We start from the raw sequence: 18,163 nt of genomic DNA, 5'->3' as shown, positions 1-18,163 counted from the left end.
TAGGAGAAGATGGTCATCATCGGACACGATGGACAACCACAAGCGTGCGTGCGTGCGTGCGTGTGTGTGTACATGTATTGTATTATATTATTTCTTGTATATAAGGGAAGTCCACATGGTCACGTCATTCGGCACAATCGGCAAGTCACCAATTTCACCGTAACTGACCCAGATAAGATCTCACACAAAACGCAGAGCCTCCTCTATACCATATCATGCTGTATAGTTCAAAATCATGCTTTGATATTTGTTTTATCCATATTCCAGTCATGTTATAATAGGTGACCATGTGTCAAAAACACTTGTAAATCGGCTATTTTTTTTATTAGGTGGGGGGAAAAGGAGTGGACCAAGGATCCATGGCCCCTGGCATTCCCCCTGGCATTCCATTTAGTGTATCTTCTCACACTGAATTTGCCTGGGTGAGGTTGTGCGCTGTGGTGAACAGCAACAAATACCATAAATATTTGATGCCTCGGTGTGTACGTACATAAAGCACTTCGAATAGCCTTTATATGGAAAGTAGTGGGCTATACAGCTGGAGTTGGCTCGGACCTGGTGGGCCTGTATATGAGCATGTCTAGTGCTCTTCTCTTCACATGGTGCACTTATCCCAGACCCTATGAATTCCCCTCATATTCTATACTGTCCCGCTCCCAGACCTCTTACAGAGTTCTGATAGATGATGGATGGTGGGCCTGGCTCAGAGATGGTGTATAGCAGTGGTTCTCAGAATGGCCTTGAGAGACTCAAGGACAAACTTCTACTACTAGGCGTCATTTTCCAGATGGCATACAAGATGGCTGCTAGGAGCTTAAAAGGTTCCCTGGCTAATAAGCCTCATATGCCTTTATAAACGGTTTTAAAACATTCTGAAAGACTGTTGACACAGCCTGGTTCCATGAGCCCCTGAATCGCTAGCAGATCTCTAGCCTCGCATCCAGCATCTGGTGTGGTGACACTAGGCTATAGTTGACACAGCCAGAGTGAAAGATCTGCTATAATGCCTTGTGAGCTTGTAGATCTGATAGTTCACTATTTCTGCCATTTTTTAAATATATTTTTGTCTATGATGACATGCCCCAAATAGGATTATGAATATATATTATTATATATATTATATATATTATTTTATTAAATTATCAATTATGTAGGCTAGTATTATAGTTTAAATCAATTAGTTAGATTAACCGTTGCACCACCATTCAGAGTTGATAACAGTAACTATAATGGACTACTGTAGATCTTCATCAGTGTTTTTGTGTGTTTGTTTGTTTTGTTTCTGTTTGAGCTTTAACACCTGTAAACATATATCATGTTGGGACTGACAGATACGGTTAGGAGTATCAGCCCTGACTATCTCAAATCTCAAATGCTTCTGCCAAATATTGAACAATAAAAGCTAAAGGCACACACACAGATAATGTATGACTAAATATGCTATCCCTTTAATCTTATCTCCCCAGTCCCCGATAATTCAAGAAGATGGCATTGGAATAATGAGAGAACTGAACGAGCAATATGCTGGCTCAGAAACCCATCTCGTCGCTTTATTTACCTTTACTAGTGCAGTAATTCTCTGCTAGCGAGGAGTCATCGCACAGGCAGGAACATCTATTTTCTTTGTGGAATCGATGCCCATGGCGGGGGATTACTTTAGCTATTATCTGGAGCTGAAATACTCACACATCGCACAAATCTTTTTTCATACTGTGTGTGCATAAAGAAAGGCACTGAAGATGTCAAAGCACTGTTTCCAGTGAGGCATAATTCACATTGTCACGTGAAGAATGAAGGTGCACACTGTCTGTGCTGCTTGCATTTTAACACATTTTCATTGAACTAGTTGTACATTGACAGTCTTTTGATCGTTCCGACTGAATGGTGGCAACCTGCGTTGGCAGCTGTTGCTTTTGGATTTGCTCCATTGGCTGGCTGATTTGAATGAAAACAAACAAATCTTCCTCTTACATTTTATTTTTTTCCTTTCTAGATGTAAATCCCCTTCCCTTCCCTTCCCTTCCCTTCCCTTCCCTTCCCTTCCCTTCCCTTCCCTTCCCTTCCCTTCCCTTCCCTTCCCTTCCCTTCCCTTCCCTTCCCTTCCCTTCCCAAACAAATCCACCCCCACTTCATTCATGTAGGCTACGCTTTACACAGGCTCGCTAATGAAGCCAAACTGATTCTGGTGCATCCAAGCTGCACAAATGGAGCCCCCTGTATCATTTATTCCTTTCAAATGCCGGGGAGCATTGCTCTTGTTAAAGTCTACTCCGAGACTTCTTTTTTGCTTTAATGTACGACCTAGACGCTTCCCTGTTGACAGGCCCTTAATGCTGGAAATGAATATGTTAGCGTTGTTATCATCCCGGCCCCGCCATTACTGATGGGAATAAAAGCACTGGACTGGCTCCCAGTTTACATATTTCGGTATGATTTGATGGCTCTGAGGCACATCAAGAATCCTCACCGAGTCCCATATGGCTATACGGTTGGATGGCTATACAGTATAGCAACACGCAAGAGCGGGTGCATCTCAGAGGCCTGTCCATGCCGAGGTGGTGGTGGTCTTGGGGTGATGGAGAGAGCATGTCCTGGCCATGTGTGGTGTTGTGTGCACCACACCTCCCGCTGCAGGCGTGACCTTCACTCTCTTGCTGCTTAACCCAATCAATTATGGTTCCAAACAGAAGCCAAGAAGAGAGAGGGGAGACGGAGAGCCGGCGACCTTGTCACAACACCGAGGAGACTGTGAATAATTCCCTTTGAGACCCATAAAGAAGGCTTCCATGGCAGGACAAGCAAACCAATGGATGCTATGGCTTGTCGAGCACGAGGGAGGGAGGGAGGGCCCAACGATGGCTTGAGAAACAGAGGACAAAAGCTAGAGCTCTGACGAACGCACAGATGTGAATGGAAGGTGTTTCAGAACCATGCTGGATTAGGGAAGCTGAGATCGCCTGGGTGGTCAAATCTTGGTTCGCATTTGCAAGATGTAAAACGCAACTGCGCATGCTTCTATTGTTTGAAACACTAGCACAATGGCACAATAATAGAGAAAGAAACAAAGGGTAATATAACAAATAATGTGTGTGCTAAATAAATGAATACAACAAATACAAAATGAGAATATCAGTCTTATTGTGCAACTAAAGACAGCACATGTAGCAGCAGATATCAAACATGTTCTGTAAGTGATAGCGCCAGGGGAGCCCTAGCTTGCCTCTACCTTACCCCCTTGCACTCCGCATTCCTTTTGATATTTTTAGGGAGGTAAATATTCACTTATCCATTACACAGGTGATCACGTCCCTCCCTTTCACACCATAGAGGTACATATAGGCCCTCATTTATCAATTGAGTGTAAAATCTGCCCCAAATTTGAGTGTAGGTTTCGTAGTACACCCACGTCGCCACGTCATTTATAAAGTGACCGCAAACAGCTGATCCTTCCTTCATTTCGTTCCGACGTTAATAAATGTGACGGCTGAAATCTATCTGGCACGCCCTATGAAATCAAGCCTCACCCTCGTTTTTGCGACATGAACAACTTGTTCTTTTTTATGGGGGTCATCCCTATGTTCCCAAGGATCTATGTTCCCCACTCACCCGGCCCCCCAATAAAGATTATATGTTCTCCACATAACTAAGAAAAGGTTCTATAAAAGGTTCTATGTCCCCCACTCAACCATGGAGGCTGTGGACAGTTCAGAAGTGAACATGTTATTATGAAAAAGCCTGACAATGATGTCACTGGTAGGCAGGAGTGTTTCTTAATGATTAGGTAAGCAGAAACGTTTTTTTTCCCCTGTAAAAGTCAGCTGTTACAATTCCAAACATGCAAACATGACCCACTTTAATTAACTTCCATCTAAATTTGTAGCTTAATCCCCATACCGTACATGGGAATGCCCCCATATATTTTGAAAATTGACAGAAAGAAAATGGGCAAAACCAACTTTTTGCATTTCAAAAGTTGTATTCTGATTAAATACTTTGGGGCATAAAGAGGTAAAAGAGGGTGACATTTATTTATATGTTGTCCATGTAAACACTATCCGCAAAACATGCACACTCCACATGGAAAACCACTGCTCTAGTCTATACCACCAAGTTGGCCACCAGGGTGCCCTTAGGTTGCCCAAAGGGCAGGTTTCTGATAGTAATTTCTCCCCATTATGTTCCGTTATGTGTGTTTAGAGATATTAATAATTGTAACTAAAAATATATATATTTCCTGCATTTTTGGGTGAGCGGGGATTTTTAGATGAAAATGGGGAACATGGAACCTTTATACAGTAGCTAAATGGGGAACATATAACCTTTTTTAGTTGAGTGGGGAACATAGAACCCTGGGAACATCATAGAACCTTTTTTGGGTAAGCAGGGAACATATAACCTTTTTTGCGGGGGTAAGGGGGGAACATAGAACCTGGGGAACATAGGTATGGTCCCTTTTTATGTTGTGTTTTATGAATCTAATACATATAGGACCTGAATGAAAACGAGACTGCAAGAATATATATTTTTGTGTTATGCTGTAGTGTATGCTCAGTGTTTGACTGTAGGCCTACTCTTTTGGTGTTTGAATTTCTGTCTAACTCTCAAGTGTTCAATCGATACCCAGCACTCCTTACTCCACTTATCACCTCTTGTTGCCTATTGTATGATAGATGCTACTGTAGTTATGCTATGCAGAATTTGCAGATACAGTATGTTTGTTAGAGTAGCTACATCTTCACATAATAGTCCGGTAGCTGGGGGCATGGAGTGGGACATTTAGTATTGTTTTAATTGCCCTAAAATATTGACTGTCTGTTTACTGCAATAGGCTACTACTAAACATTCATGAATCCACCTGCTGACCGGCTGTCAGGTTGAGCAATTTTCTTTATAAGGGGTGATATGTGACCATACCATTAACAACCTATATAAGGCAACATTTTCAAAGTTTAATTTATGCTTTAAAGGTATATTCAGTGATTTCACTTAATTCAAATATCACTTATTTTTTTGTTTTGTTGTGATAATCCTCTCTACTATAGAGTGTGCTGACCATATAAGGAGTTCCTCCCTGTCCCCAGTTAACCCCTGGGGGTCAAAAAACCTTAGGTTTCGTTTTTGACTCTCTATCCTGATTGGACGAAAGTTTGGGTCCCAAGGCAAAAACGAAACCTAAGGTTTTTTGAGTGAAATCACTGAATATACCTTTAAGTAGCATGTGACGTGCCAATGTGACAGGTTTTCATGATTCTGAATCCATTGAAAGCCTTAGTTTGGCATGAAAACACTCCTAAAAACGACCATAGCCGTCATCACATAATGTGATGAGGTCATCACATTTGGGCACATTGAAGTGCAATGTGGCAAGTGGCAATGGCAAATTTAGCCCAAGGAGTGTTTTTTGTGCAAAACTAATGCTTGGAATGGATTCAGAATCATGAAAACCCCCTAGTTTGACACATAGACATATAAAGGTAGATGCCTCTTCCGGCTCTGAGGCGTCTGCATTTCAATGGAAGGCAACATGAAACCATGCCTGATTGCATTGGCAACCATTGGTGAAAACTCACCTCTTCAGACTCCATCTTCTGTAGCACTTGTACTAGCCTCGATGACCTTACAGGCGTATGCAAAGGCTACATTTATTTAATTTAGATAGCATGTAGTATAGGCACATCTATGGCACATAGCACTCTATAGCACACAGATTGTATATTGTACTGTACTGTTAGACGGATGTTAGGTTCTTAGCTTGCTTATGATCCTTGTTGACTATTTCTATGTATTTGATATATTATCATGTGTTTTTCTTGCATACTGTAGGCCTAAATCTCTCTGTATTTGTAGTGTTTTGGAGTGTCTGCTAAATACCTAAATTGTATTAAGTGTTTAGGAGTTAGTAGGAGTTATAGGTTAAGGAGTGTATACAGTATATAGGCTTGGGCTGTAACAATACACTGATCTGTTTCCTCGATAAGAGAGCACAAAAGCAACAGATAAAAGATGATCTACAACAGTTGAACTCATATCAAGGCCAGGTAGCTATAAAATGCAAGGCTCTCTCAAAGTGTAGCTGCTAAAAGTAAAAATAAATAAAAATAATAAAAAAGTGCAGCAGAAACTCCCATTTTTAACATTGTTGTGAGAATAACTCATGGTGCAAACAGATACAGTGTAAACAACGATATGGCCTTCAGCAGAAATCTTACACATGATATTTATACTGTACAGGAGTGGTTGAAAGCGGAAGTATATACATACATAACTGGTATAAGAAGGGTATATGCGTAATCAGACAACATTAAAAGCCAGGGAGAAAAAGTGGGTCTTTAGAAGAGGTTTAAAAACACCCAGGGACTGGGCAGAGTAGCCTGGGCACCATTTCATTTCGGGTATATGATCTGGTCGGGAGCGGATGATATTGTTACGTCATGTTGTAGTATTGTTTTGTAGTCAGACAGACAGGAACAATCAAACGGAACTTCCCTTTCCCTCAAACCGATTTTTCTCAATAAAAGCTGCAGGCTACGAGAGCTTTTATTGTTATTCTTCTGAATTGAGGGAAAAGGAAGTTCCGTTTGATTGTTCCTGCCTGATGACTACGAAACAATACTACAACATGACGTAATGATATCATCCGCCCCAGACCGGTTCACACAGCACTTTTGGAACAGAGAGCAGGCTTTCCTCCGAGGTGGAAAGCCTGGTGAGGCGAGGTTAGGGCAGAGTGAATGGGAAGAGGCAGGGCATTCCACAGTGTGGGACCGGCCATAGAGAAGGCTCTCCTCTAGTGACACATGAGGTTCAGAGCACAATCAAAAGCAGTTGGTCAGCTGGCCAACCAAATAGCTTAGCTTACATCTGCTATTTTCAAATAATCTAAATTAAAAAAAGAAGAAAATGTTTTAACAACACAAATTGTGTGTGTGTGTGTGTGTGTGTGTGTGTGTGTGTGTGTGTGTGTGTGTGTGTGTGTGTGTGTGTGTGTGTGTGTGTGTGTGTGTGTGTGTGTGTGTGTGTGTGTGTGTGTGTGTGTGTGTGTGTGTGTGTGTGTGTGTGTGTGTGTGTGTGTGTGCGCGTCCAACGTCCCAATAATCCGACACCCATTCATTCAACCTTGATTTAAAATCTCCATACTAACCCTACTGTATACCCTAACCGCATGCGGAAGCCACGGGTGAGTCTTAAACGGCCACGTAGTCTTGAAATATTTAAGTTTAGAGACGAACATTTAGAGACGTACAAATATGCACTTCTATATAAAAAACAGGAAATCATGTAAGGAGGTAAAAGACTAAAGGGATGTCGGACTAACACGTGGCACAAAATATTCCAAGGCCAAATACATGAGAATTTGGTTGAATCCTTGACATGAAGAAGTTTCAGAACAGTACAGTACAGTACAGTTTCATTAATTTTGTTCCTAATTTAGGGAAGAGTGGGGAAGAGTGAGAGAAGCGATGTCTTCTCTCCCTGCTGTCTGGCCTCAAAGTCACCCTGGATCTCCAGTGAGCTGCAGAGCCATGATTCTGTCTGCCTCTCCAATGAGTCTAGTAATTAAATTGTCCACGGTGAGGTGAGGGCATATTAATGCGGAAGCTCGCATGATTGAGCAGTAGTGGTCAGGGCAGAGTGGGAGAGAGAGAGCTTTGTACTGCTAATGGCCAATGTTCAACATTTGCACATAAATGTTGTCCTTGCCGAGCCAGAAGCTCATCCGAGCTGTCACAGGCAAATTAATCACTTCTCCAGTGACACCGGGCATCCATTCCACCTCATAAGCACAAGACATGATCATGTATGCTGTAAAAAACAAAACGAACATGTGCGTGTGTACATGTGTCTGTGTGTGTGTGTGTGTGTGTGTGTGTGTGTGTGTGTGTGTGTGTGTGTGTGTGTGTGCGTGCGTGCGTGCGTGCGTGCGTGTGTGCTGTCCCCTCCAGTAAGCATGAGTAGGCCTACACATTTTCTAGTTCATGGTTTCTATTTATACACTTGAGTCCATTAGTTTAACACTTGCTATTATAGTCGTCTTACAATGCATAACATTGCGGGTAACAAATAACGGCATACACGCAGACATATTACACATCTTAAGGCAATTGCGATTGCTTAACTTGTTTTAAACTGTTTAAACTGTTTACACTGCATTATCAAAACACAGGTTGAGAACCACTGACATGAACCTTGTGGCAATTTGAAATGACCAACCTTGTTCTGAATAGAAAGAAAGAGCAAATCGGCTGCTAATGCTGACTGTAAATGTTGAAATAAGCTGTTTATGTAGGCCTAATTAACTAAACTATATCATTATAATGATATTAGGCTATAACCTACTATGGGGATGCAATGGCAGTGCTCACGATCATTAGCGCTACCACAATCGCATCCGCTATAATGAATTGCTTAACTGTAAAATTCCCTCCTGTCTGCCTGTTATCCATAAATAACATCACATTTATTCACTGCGGACGTTTTGGAAAGAAAATAATCAAATTGTTCACCCATGACTGTCTTTTGAGAGCCACAGTGTAAATGTCTAATGGAACGTACGTGTGTCAGCTCTGTTAGGCAGTGGAGCCTGCCTGGAAAATTACATGGGGGGGGGGGGCACAATGTGGGCGTGGCCACAAGATGGGCATGGCCAGGCAGTGGCGTCAGGATTCACAGGGAGACAGCTCAAAAGTCAAAATAATGTAACAAAATGGACCCGTGTTTAATTAACTACAGCATAAGGACGTGTATTCTTGGTAATGTTCAAAATAATTGTAACAGCTATCTGGATACAGACCACAAATGTAAAAGTAATTTTCTTTATTTCTATATTTATAATGCACTTTATATTCCACAATTGCTATTTAAGTCAATTGCTATTAGGCTACAGATATCTAATCTTCAGTGCACAACATTGTGATTCTCATTATTTAATATTCACATTTAGATATTCTGTTCAATTTATTTACCGGTATTTGTTTCTATTGACATTTGACCAAATAAAAGCATATGCATTGTATATTTTGTAGACTACATTTTGATAGATGTGATGGCAGAATTAGAGTTAGAGATAATTGTGTGGTCTGGCAGTTGACTGATTGTCATTCTTGTTTTCTGATGGTTCTACTCGGATCTCGGTAACAATTTCACGGGTCCCTCCCGGAGTCCCGGTTGGAGTCAGTCATTAAAAAGAAATCTCGGAAATTTCACTGATCCTGTTTGTAGATGACTCACCACTGCTGGTCTCGGACAGGAATAAACTGCAGGTTGAAAAGGCCTTCGAACAGCTCTGAACTCGTAAGAATATGCACCTGGCTCGCTGATAACAAACTATCTTTACACCTGGGAAAAGCTGAATCCATTCTCTTTGGATCAAATAGTAATTTCAGCAAGTCTGATGCCTTCTTGATTAGAGTGGGTGACAATATCACACAAAAAGATGAAATTACCTACCTATAGGTTCCATCCTGGAGGCAAATCTTTCCGTGATAAAATGGCCACCAACGTAATCAAAAAAGTCAACCAAAGAACAAGATCCCTATACAGGATCTCCTCACTGGTCAACAAAAACACCTTGAAGACCCTAACAGGAGCCCTTGTACAAGGTTTCTTCAACTATGCATGCACCTCTTGGTACCACAGCACCTCAAAGGCCCGTAAAACAAGGCTCCAGACTTACCAAAACAAACTGGTCAGGCTACTACTTGGCCTCACTCCCCGAACCCACCTCACCCCTGCCCACTTTGACAGGCTAGAATGGCTTAGGATTGATGACAGAGTACAGCATCTTGCAATGGGTCTGGTCCACAAGATTCGATACACCACCAAGATAACCAGGAAATACTTCCTTAATGTCAGCCATACTTCCTCAGTCCACACCCACAACACCAGAGGGGGTTTTGCAATTGGCACAAACAAGGGACTAAATTTAATCCTATGCCATTTGAGTTGTGCTTGAAATGTACTGTAATTCTCCAATATGTTAATAAATACTTCAATAAATCAATCAAACCCATTAAGGTGCTACTAAAATCGCACGTCACCACGCTCACAAGCTTAGTTTCCCCACACGAACAAGTTAACACAGAGAACAATGAGCTTCTTTAGCATGTGTGATTGTTCATACCTTTCTGAATGGGCTGCGTCTGTGTCTCTCCCATTATGATGTGTATTTGTATTTGTTGATGTCTGAGTGTCAACTTCACGGGTCCCCGCACGCCGTGCGTACTGGACATGTACTGTAGCACTACAATAAACAGTGGCAGGCGCCCCTGCCTGCCTGTTAGGTCAGGCTGATTGGTGCTGACTCGTCCGATGAATGCTGCAGCTAGAAATTATGTTTAAACAGTAATAGCAGCCATGCATTTTAAGAAATGTACATACCTTAAATGACCTCAAGTGGCTATTACGGAGGAGAGAGAGACCCTGGCGTGATATGAATGAACTGGTGCTTCCTTCTGTGGCAGACTTTAGTTTGTTTGGCAAGATATTTTGGGCAGCAGGCTACGCTATAGCTTGTTTGTTTGCGAGCCATCAATCATAGTCACCTCCTAATGACTTATTCATTAACTTCTTCAAAACACCCATCTTGATGATGAGATGGGAAGGTGCATGTTTCAAGGCACACACTGTCGAGCGCCCGGGCTGCAGTCAGCATTTTGTGGTATTAGAGACACTATTAATCAATTTTAGCTGGGCTGGAGCGGGTCCCAGATGTGAAAGAGTGAGAGGGAGAAGATACACAAGTGGGTGGTGTATGTGTTAGGTGTGTCCACGTGTTGTGTGTTTGTGTCGGTGTCCACGTGCAGGGCCGGTCCTGAGCAATCTGGCGCCCAAAGCAGGATTATTTGCGTGTGCATGCATGTATGCGTGTGTGTGTGTGTGTGTGTGCGCGCGCGCGTGTGCACACTTACCTGCTTCCATTTGTGGGTGTGACAGACAGAGAGAGGGACAGATAGACAGACAGAGAGACCTTCTATTACTCTCTATTGTATGTTCAGTCAAGCTATATGTCTGTGTGAAAAAGCCTGGCATAATATCTGTGACTCCAAATGGCCTAATGTGCAGTGAAGTGCACTGCCAGGTCTTTTTTTGGACACGCTTATATTTTCCCCTCTTTTTGTTTTGGTTCTGTTTTCCAGCTTTCCAAAAGGAGATACCGCTATGATCAAGAACGGAATCTAAATCATCGCCTCCTGTGGCGAGAGGATGGGATACATGTGTCCAGCTGTCAGGCACAGGTGTTGGTCTCTGATGCCATGCCTAGGGGGTCTGTGATGCGGTGCCCAGGGTGGGTGCTTTCAGCGCTTATAGCGACAGCAGTGACGTCTGTCTGTGGTGGGTGGCCCCTGTCAGTTTGTGTGTTGTGACAGAACACCCATTCCCGTCACTGTGTTTCTGTTGTTAGGGCTTTAGATGCCTAAAACAAAATGTCTTTGTTTAGTGCAGTAAATGAAATTGTAGGCTATGCAAATTTATTATTGATTTTTATTTGTCCTGCATTTGTTCTGCTACTACCCCTCAAACACATGACACTCAGTAGTAAGTATACACGCACATGCACATGCACACGCACTCTCACACACACACACACACACACACTCTCACACACGCACACACACACACACACACACACACACACACACACACACACACACACACACACACACACACACACACACACACACACACACACACACACACACACACTCACTCACTCACTCACTCACTCACTCACTCACTCACTCACTCACTCACGCACACTCACTCTTGCACTCAAGCTTTGTGTTGTGTACTTTTCACAGATATAATTTGTTCATGCATTGTTGTCGATCATCATTACCATGAATTCATCATTGGTTGGTCTGCTTTGTCTAGCCCTACACAGTTGGTGTATCTTGGGAATGCTATAGTTGACTTACATTCCTCTACCTATCCAAATAAGAGTATATCCATTTGAAAAAAGTTCTAGTTGCCGTTCCGTATCCAAAGCGCTTTACATAGATTGTGCATTACATTCACCGATTAGCAGAGGAAACCATGCAAGGCACCAACCTGCACATCAGGAGCAATTTGGGGTTCAGAGTCTTGCTCAAGGACACTTCGGGGGAGCCCAGGATCAAACCATACACACACACAACCGGCTGTTCTACGGCCACTCTACCCCTGATCCACTGACGCTCCCTCAGCTTGCAAGTTGATTCAAATCTTGTGGAACTGCAGTAGTGTCGTTATATGGCTTTATAACAATGTTGAATAAATGTGAAGGCAGAAGACATCAGGCTGTCAATGTTTTTCAAGTATTTTGTATTTTGACATTTGAACCTACACTCTATGCTTTGTGATTTGATTAATTATCCTGATCGATATTGTTTTGTAAGGCGTGACTCTGCAGGAGGCTATAATTATATGTCTATAAGAGGCTTTGTGTGCATGAGCGTGTCAGAATCAGAATCAGAAGCCTTTATTGGTGGACGGGGTGGACGGGGGGGGGGGGGGGGGTTGTATAGCGAAGGCGGGTGTGTGCATGATATGTATTGTGTCTATGAGTTCATGAGAGTCATGTGTTTATGTGGGAGTAGGCCGGCAGAGTTCTTTCGGATTTGTGTGCCAGGTCACGTTATCTCAATGTCCGTTGTGAAAGTATGATAACATAGAAAGTTGCTATGGAGACGTCCTTGATCGTGGCCAGAGCCCGAAAACACACAACAGGTGTCTGTAAAGAAGTGATTGTCCACTGTATCTTCCTTCGGAGGAAAATGTTGCCAATTCGATCCGGTTTTAGGGCGAGAGAATACAATTTATTCTTCCTCTCATGTCCATCTTCGCCCTCAGTAAAGTTCCTTGTAGGGTGGTGAGTCGCTCCAAAGTGATGTCCATCTTGCGATCCTGGACATTAAGTCTTTCAGTAAGTCTTTCAGAGGTGGTATCAAGCTTGCGGCTAAGCTCCGCGATCGCCACAGAATGAGTCCCCATGCAGCACTCTGCTCAGTTCAATTACCATGATGGAGCTCCAATGCCATCCGTCTTGTCCATTTTTCGATACACCAGGCCAATGCCCAAGCCAATTAGCAGAAGACCTGGTATCATAAATCCGTGTTGCCCCTATTGGTACCCTAAACATAGGGACGGACGCAACATACCAAAGCCTACACAGGTTGTGCAGTCGACGTGCTGTGATTGGCCAGTCGCTGTTATTGACAGCCTAACCCTAACCTTAACCTCAAGAAAACTATACCTAAACCTAACCCTAACCTTAGTAAACTTAACTTTTATACACACAACCCGTGTAGGAATTAGTATGTAGGACGGAAATGGGGATGGACATAGGGACATTGCCGTTCCTTGGTGTGCCTGCACCACTCAAAAATAAAGGTTCATATATGGGCATTCTCAGACCTGTTGTGTTCTCGCCCTCAAGGGGTCTTATTGGTTATACATTCTCTAATTATGTAGACTTCTTGTAAATTACAGATAGAATTATCCAAAGTGACACGCTTGCACCTTTCCTGTTTGTCATCATCGTAGTGGACTATGCTCTATGACAATCAGTGGACAAAATATGAGACAAAGCCTCATGGTTGGAAGAAGATCTGGTCGTCAGAGCTAGAAATGCCTGACTGACCTTGATGATGTCGCCCTGACCACAGAGCACATAACATCTGCTCAGACGATGCTCATCTCATTTGAAGAAGCCGTTGCCAAAGTAGGACTCAAGTTAAATTCCAAGAAAACGGAATGCATGCTTATGAATGAGGACCCTGCCCACCCAAGTATTACATCAATGGATGGATCACACATTAAGGAAGTCAAGAACTTTAAATATCTGGGTTATATGTGGCTGCCAGCAGAAAGGACATTCTTGACAGAAACGGACAAGGCTGGCAAACTCTGGCAGTCCGGTGTTTCAACCTCCACCAAGGTCTCTTTCTTCAGGGCCTGTGTTGAAAGCATCCTCCTATACAGTGCTGAGACATGGACTATGACGAATGAATTACAAGACTGGCACATTTACAAGACTCCTCATGTGTGTTCAAAACATCTCCTGGAAAACTCATCCAACCAAAGAGCAGATATGGTGAACTGCCGCCAATGACAACCGTAGCACGTCGTTGAGCGAGCTCTGCTGGTAACTGCTACCATTCCAAGGATCAAGTCATATCAGATATCCTGTTATGGCGGCTCCTCCAATCGTCCAGAGGAACCAGGCCTCATCCTGACACAATCTCCAGGGACACGTAGGACTGACATTCCAAGAACTGGGAGCAGCAATGGCTGACAGGACCCGACGGAAAGACGTGGCATCTAGGATCTCGACGACAGTCGAAGGATGGAATTAAGTCAGTCAGGTGTTTAACAATAATTTAACTCTTGCGAGCGTAAAATTAAAACAAATGGACCAACGTGCACACGTTTTTTGTACTTGATTGGATTTTAGACTATATAGTGTTAACTATAAGACAATAAAATATCCAATGTGCATTCTGAAATCCACATAATTACATTTGTTATATAATGTACTGCATATTCTTTTTCTCGCTTCTACAAGTCCTTTCATAGCATTAAACATATGCGCTTGCTTGAAGCTATAGAGTCTAGAGCTTCAGTTGCAATTTCCACTGTCATGACAAACATTCCGATCGACTCTTCAAGTGCTTCGCCGAAAACGACTGGCTTCCAATTCTTCATCTCTTTCACTTAAATATACCTGTTTCATGCGGTTTGCTTCTGGGGATAAAGCAGCATTCCGTTGCTGTGTACTTCCCATAGACAGCAGGCCACCACATTTGACACCGAATTGCCTTGCTAAATGGGCCGTGTGTTCCCCCTCTCTATACCTCAGTGGTAAATGAGAGCCAGAAAGTGTCCAGCCCGCTACCCCGGTTGGTGAAGAACAGACTAAAGGCCTCTACATAGTCCGTTTTGTTCCTTGCGTGGGGGAGTCAACGGACACAAAAAACGCAAGCTTATTTTATACATATATAGTCACTCCGTGGCTTGCGTCATTTACGTCGGTCTATTATAATCTTTAAGGTGCAAGCATCTACTCGGCCACTATATGGCAGCTGTGACACCCCTTGGCACCTGCAGTTGGTCTATTTTATTGTCATGCGGATGCAATGCGTCAAATATGTTTAGATTGTATAAACTGTACTGACGTGCCACTTCATTTTTTGTTATGAGTTGAGATGTAGTTATAACTGTATATAATGAGTTTTACACTATATCATCAATCGAAGTAGGCTATATACCACTGCCGATCCACAAGCTCACACCACATCGCTTGCAACTTGTTTATTCTAATTGAATTGACCCAGGTTTGCATATTTTGCTAGTGCTGTAATCAATTCATCATTGCGTTCACACGGGCAGATTGCAGTCTACCATTCATTGTCAAAGGAAGCCGATAGTGGATGATCATCAGTAACGGAAAACACGGTATGTTGGTCGCGTCTATAAACGCTGATGTCATGTTGTCCTGTTTAACTTCCAATGTGATATATCCATGCCGATCGTGTTTACGTTTACAACTCAATGTGCCGGCGGAAGTGTTGTCCTCTTTCAAGAGGGGTCGAGCAGAGGAGGAAAAGCCTTCTTGCTCTCTGCTGCCTCCAGGTGGGCAGGGTGTCCTCGACGCAAGCATATGGTTGCGTAGGCTCAATCCCTGCAAAACACATTGTTTATATTAGTCACACAGATTTCATCCAAATCTCACGCAAATCAGTACACATGATCTCTGTAGTCATGTGATCAAGACGCATTTTGCCAAACATCACACACTCCTATCCTCCTGGTGGAGACCTGTGCCCTATTTTTGAATCAGTGACATGCCACCTTTTGAGGGAGTTCCAGCGGGGCCCGCAGCTAAAGTTAAAATTCCATTAAATGGGTTGGGGGTCTGTAGCCTATTGCACGAGGGTCGTTGAAATTAAAATGTTTGATAATCACTAGAGCCGTACAAATGTTCTCTTATGGGGGTCCCTGGCATTGCTCTTCAAATGGGAGTCCCAGGGCCAGTACTGTAAATGTGGGGGTCCTTGACAGGAAAAGGTTCTACGTTATTCTTCCCTTTAGGGAATTTTGTCCTTGTTAGCTGCCACATAAGTTTAGATAAAATGTTACTGTTTTACTGTTTTGTACATTTTGCAATTAAAAGCAGGTCTGTCTGATCTACTGTTTCTAGTGTTAAAACGTGGGGGTGGTTATTGTCATTAGAGAGTCATTATAGGTGGAGTTAAGTACCTATTGTGCCTCCCATCGTCACACCCACTTCTGGCCAGCTCAAGGTGTTGAAATGAATGTTCTGAATATTCAATGGATATTTTCTCAGCTATGGCTATTTTGGTCCAACCAGTTTAAAATTGTCTCCTTCAAATATTTCCCCATTTCATTGAAGGATACATCATTTGAAAGCTTGAGGACCCCCTTGAAAATGAGTTGCTGCAACTCAAGGGAGTATCCTCTAGTGCTCGCTGAACACACGTGAGCGTTAATGATACCAAAGATTTGACAGTGATGTCACTGTTATGCTATGCAGCATGGACTCGAAGCTGTTTATAAAATACAGTCAGTGACGCGTAGCTGACGAATCCTTGGTAGCTTCAATCGACTGAGTGAACTTTTTACCGCTGTCTGGAAAATCCTCGTGACGCACTTATGGATTTATGGTCGGAAAACTTGTGATTCCCTTCTCGCATACCGGTGGGACATATCCCGCGGACTGGCACCGGACTGCATACCGGTGGTTGGGAACCTCTAGTTTAATACAATCAGACTTTTCTGTTTGGTTGTATTGGCTGTCATGGCCAGAAAATAGTTTTTTTGCCACTAAGTAGTCGTTCCCACATAACTTACGGGTATGATGATGATGTCACGTGCATACTGTACCCTCTATATTATATACGCTATATCACAAATGAGGCGATAACATTTTGAAAGTGCGCTACTGAGTTTGAAATGGTCTACGTTACATTTTGTAGAACTTCGAATTCAAACTCGGGGGAGAGAAACAAGCTATAAAGCCACTAGAATACAAAACAGCAATTATCACATTTATTTGTGCAGGTTACAATCCCCACTGGGACAAAACTGGTGTGCTTTTACGTTCATTTGCGGCTTATCTTTTTTCCTATCGACAAACAATTTTCAATATTCTGAGAATTGTCACAAAACCAATTCTGTGCCACCGTCAGCTCTCCAAACCAGAACTAAGCCCTTTTGACTGGTAATACACTCCTGAGTGAAATAAGAAGAAGGATGCATTGAGTGTAATTACTTTTTTCCCACCTCGACAATGGTTGTCACACATTTTTCGACATCCGCCCGATCAATGACTGGAGATGAAGTCACAGGTGCAGTGTGATATGCATCGCTCATTAAACAGGCTCTCGGATGTGCCTTGACACATGGATAATCCCACAAGAAATCTATCATCACACAGTTATAGATGTAATAGTTGGGGAAAATATGTTTCCTAGAGGCTTCTTATTATTATCCCGGGACCAGTGGGCCCCCAGGAGGCAGTGGGGGGCCAGATGGAGCTGAGGCTCTGTCGGTTCTCGAGTGAACGGGTAATGAATTACATGAGGACAAATGGGCCGCCTCATGGGAGATGAATAATCCTCCCTCAATGACGAAGTGTACCTGTGCAACACTCACTAACGCTTAATCTAAAAAAAAAAAAAAAACTCTTTCATGTTTTTCTTTTCAATCTCGGCTCACCCATGGATGAATAAATGAATAGATTTACTCATGTTTGAATGAACAAAGTTCTATGAAAAATAAATGCACTAATGGATCTCTGGATAGGGTGAAATCATATCTGAATCTAATTAACCTGTTAAAGACTTAATCTAAACCCTGTAAACGATCGATTCAGCGTCAAGCAGATATTCTCCTTCTGGGAGAATGTGGCACATTGTTGTTGTTACAACAATCTAACGTACAGTACAGTACAGTAGACAAGTTCAAATCTAATTTACAGTAGGCCTACATCCAAGTGATTCTTTTTTTTTTGACACAGCACTTGAGGAATGAAGTGATACGTGATACGCCGTGACATTACACCTCTGCAATTAGCCCCTCCCAACCTTTCCCTCCCCCACTCCTGCTCCTGCTGATGGTTCTCGGAACCGGGCTAATTTGTTATGACATGATGGACTAATGGTAT

This window comes from Protomyctophum parallelum (assembly GCF_964188405.1).
Source record: "Protomyctophum parallelum genome assembly, chromosome: 9".
NCBI lineage: Eukaryota > Metazoa > Chordata > Actinopteri > Myctophiformes > Myctophidae > Protomyctophum > Protomyctophum parallelum.
This window is presented reverse-complemented; position numbering follows the sequence as displayed.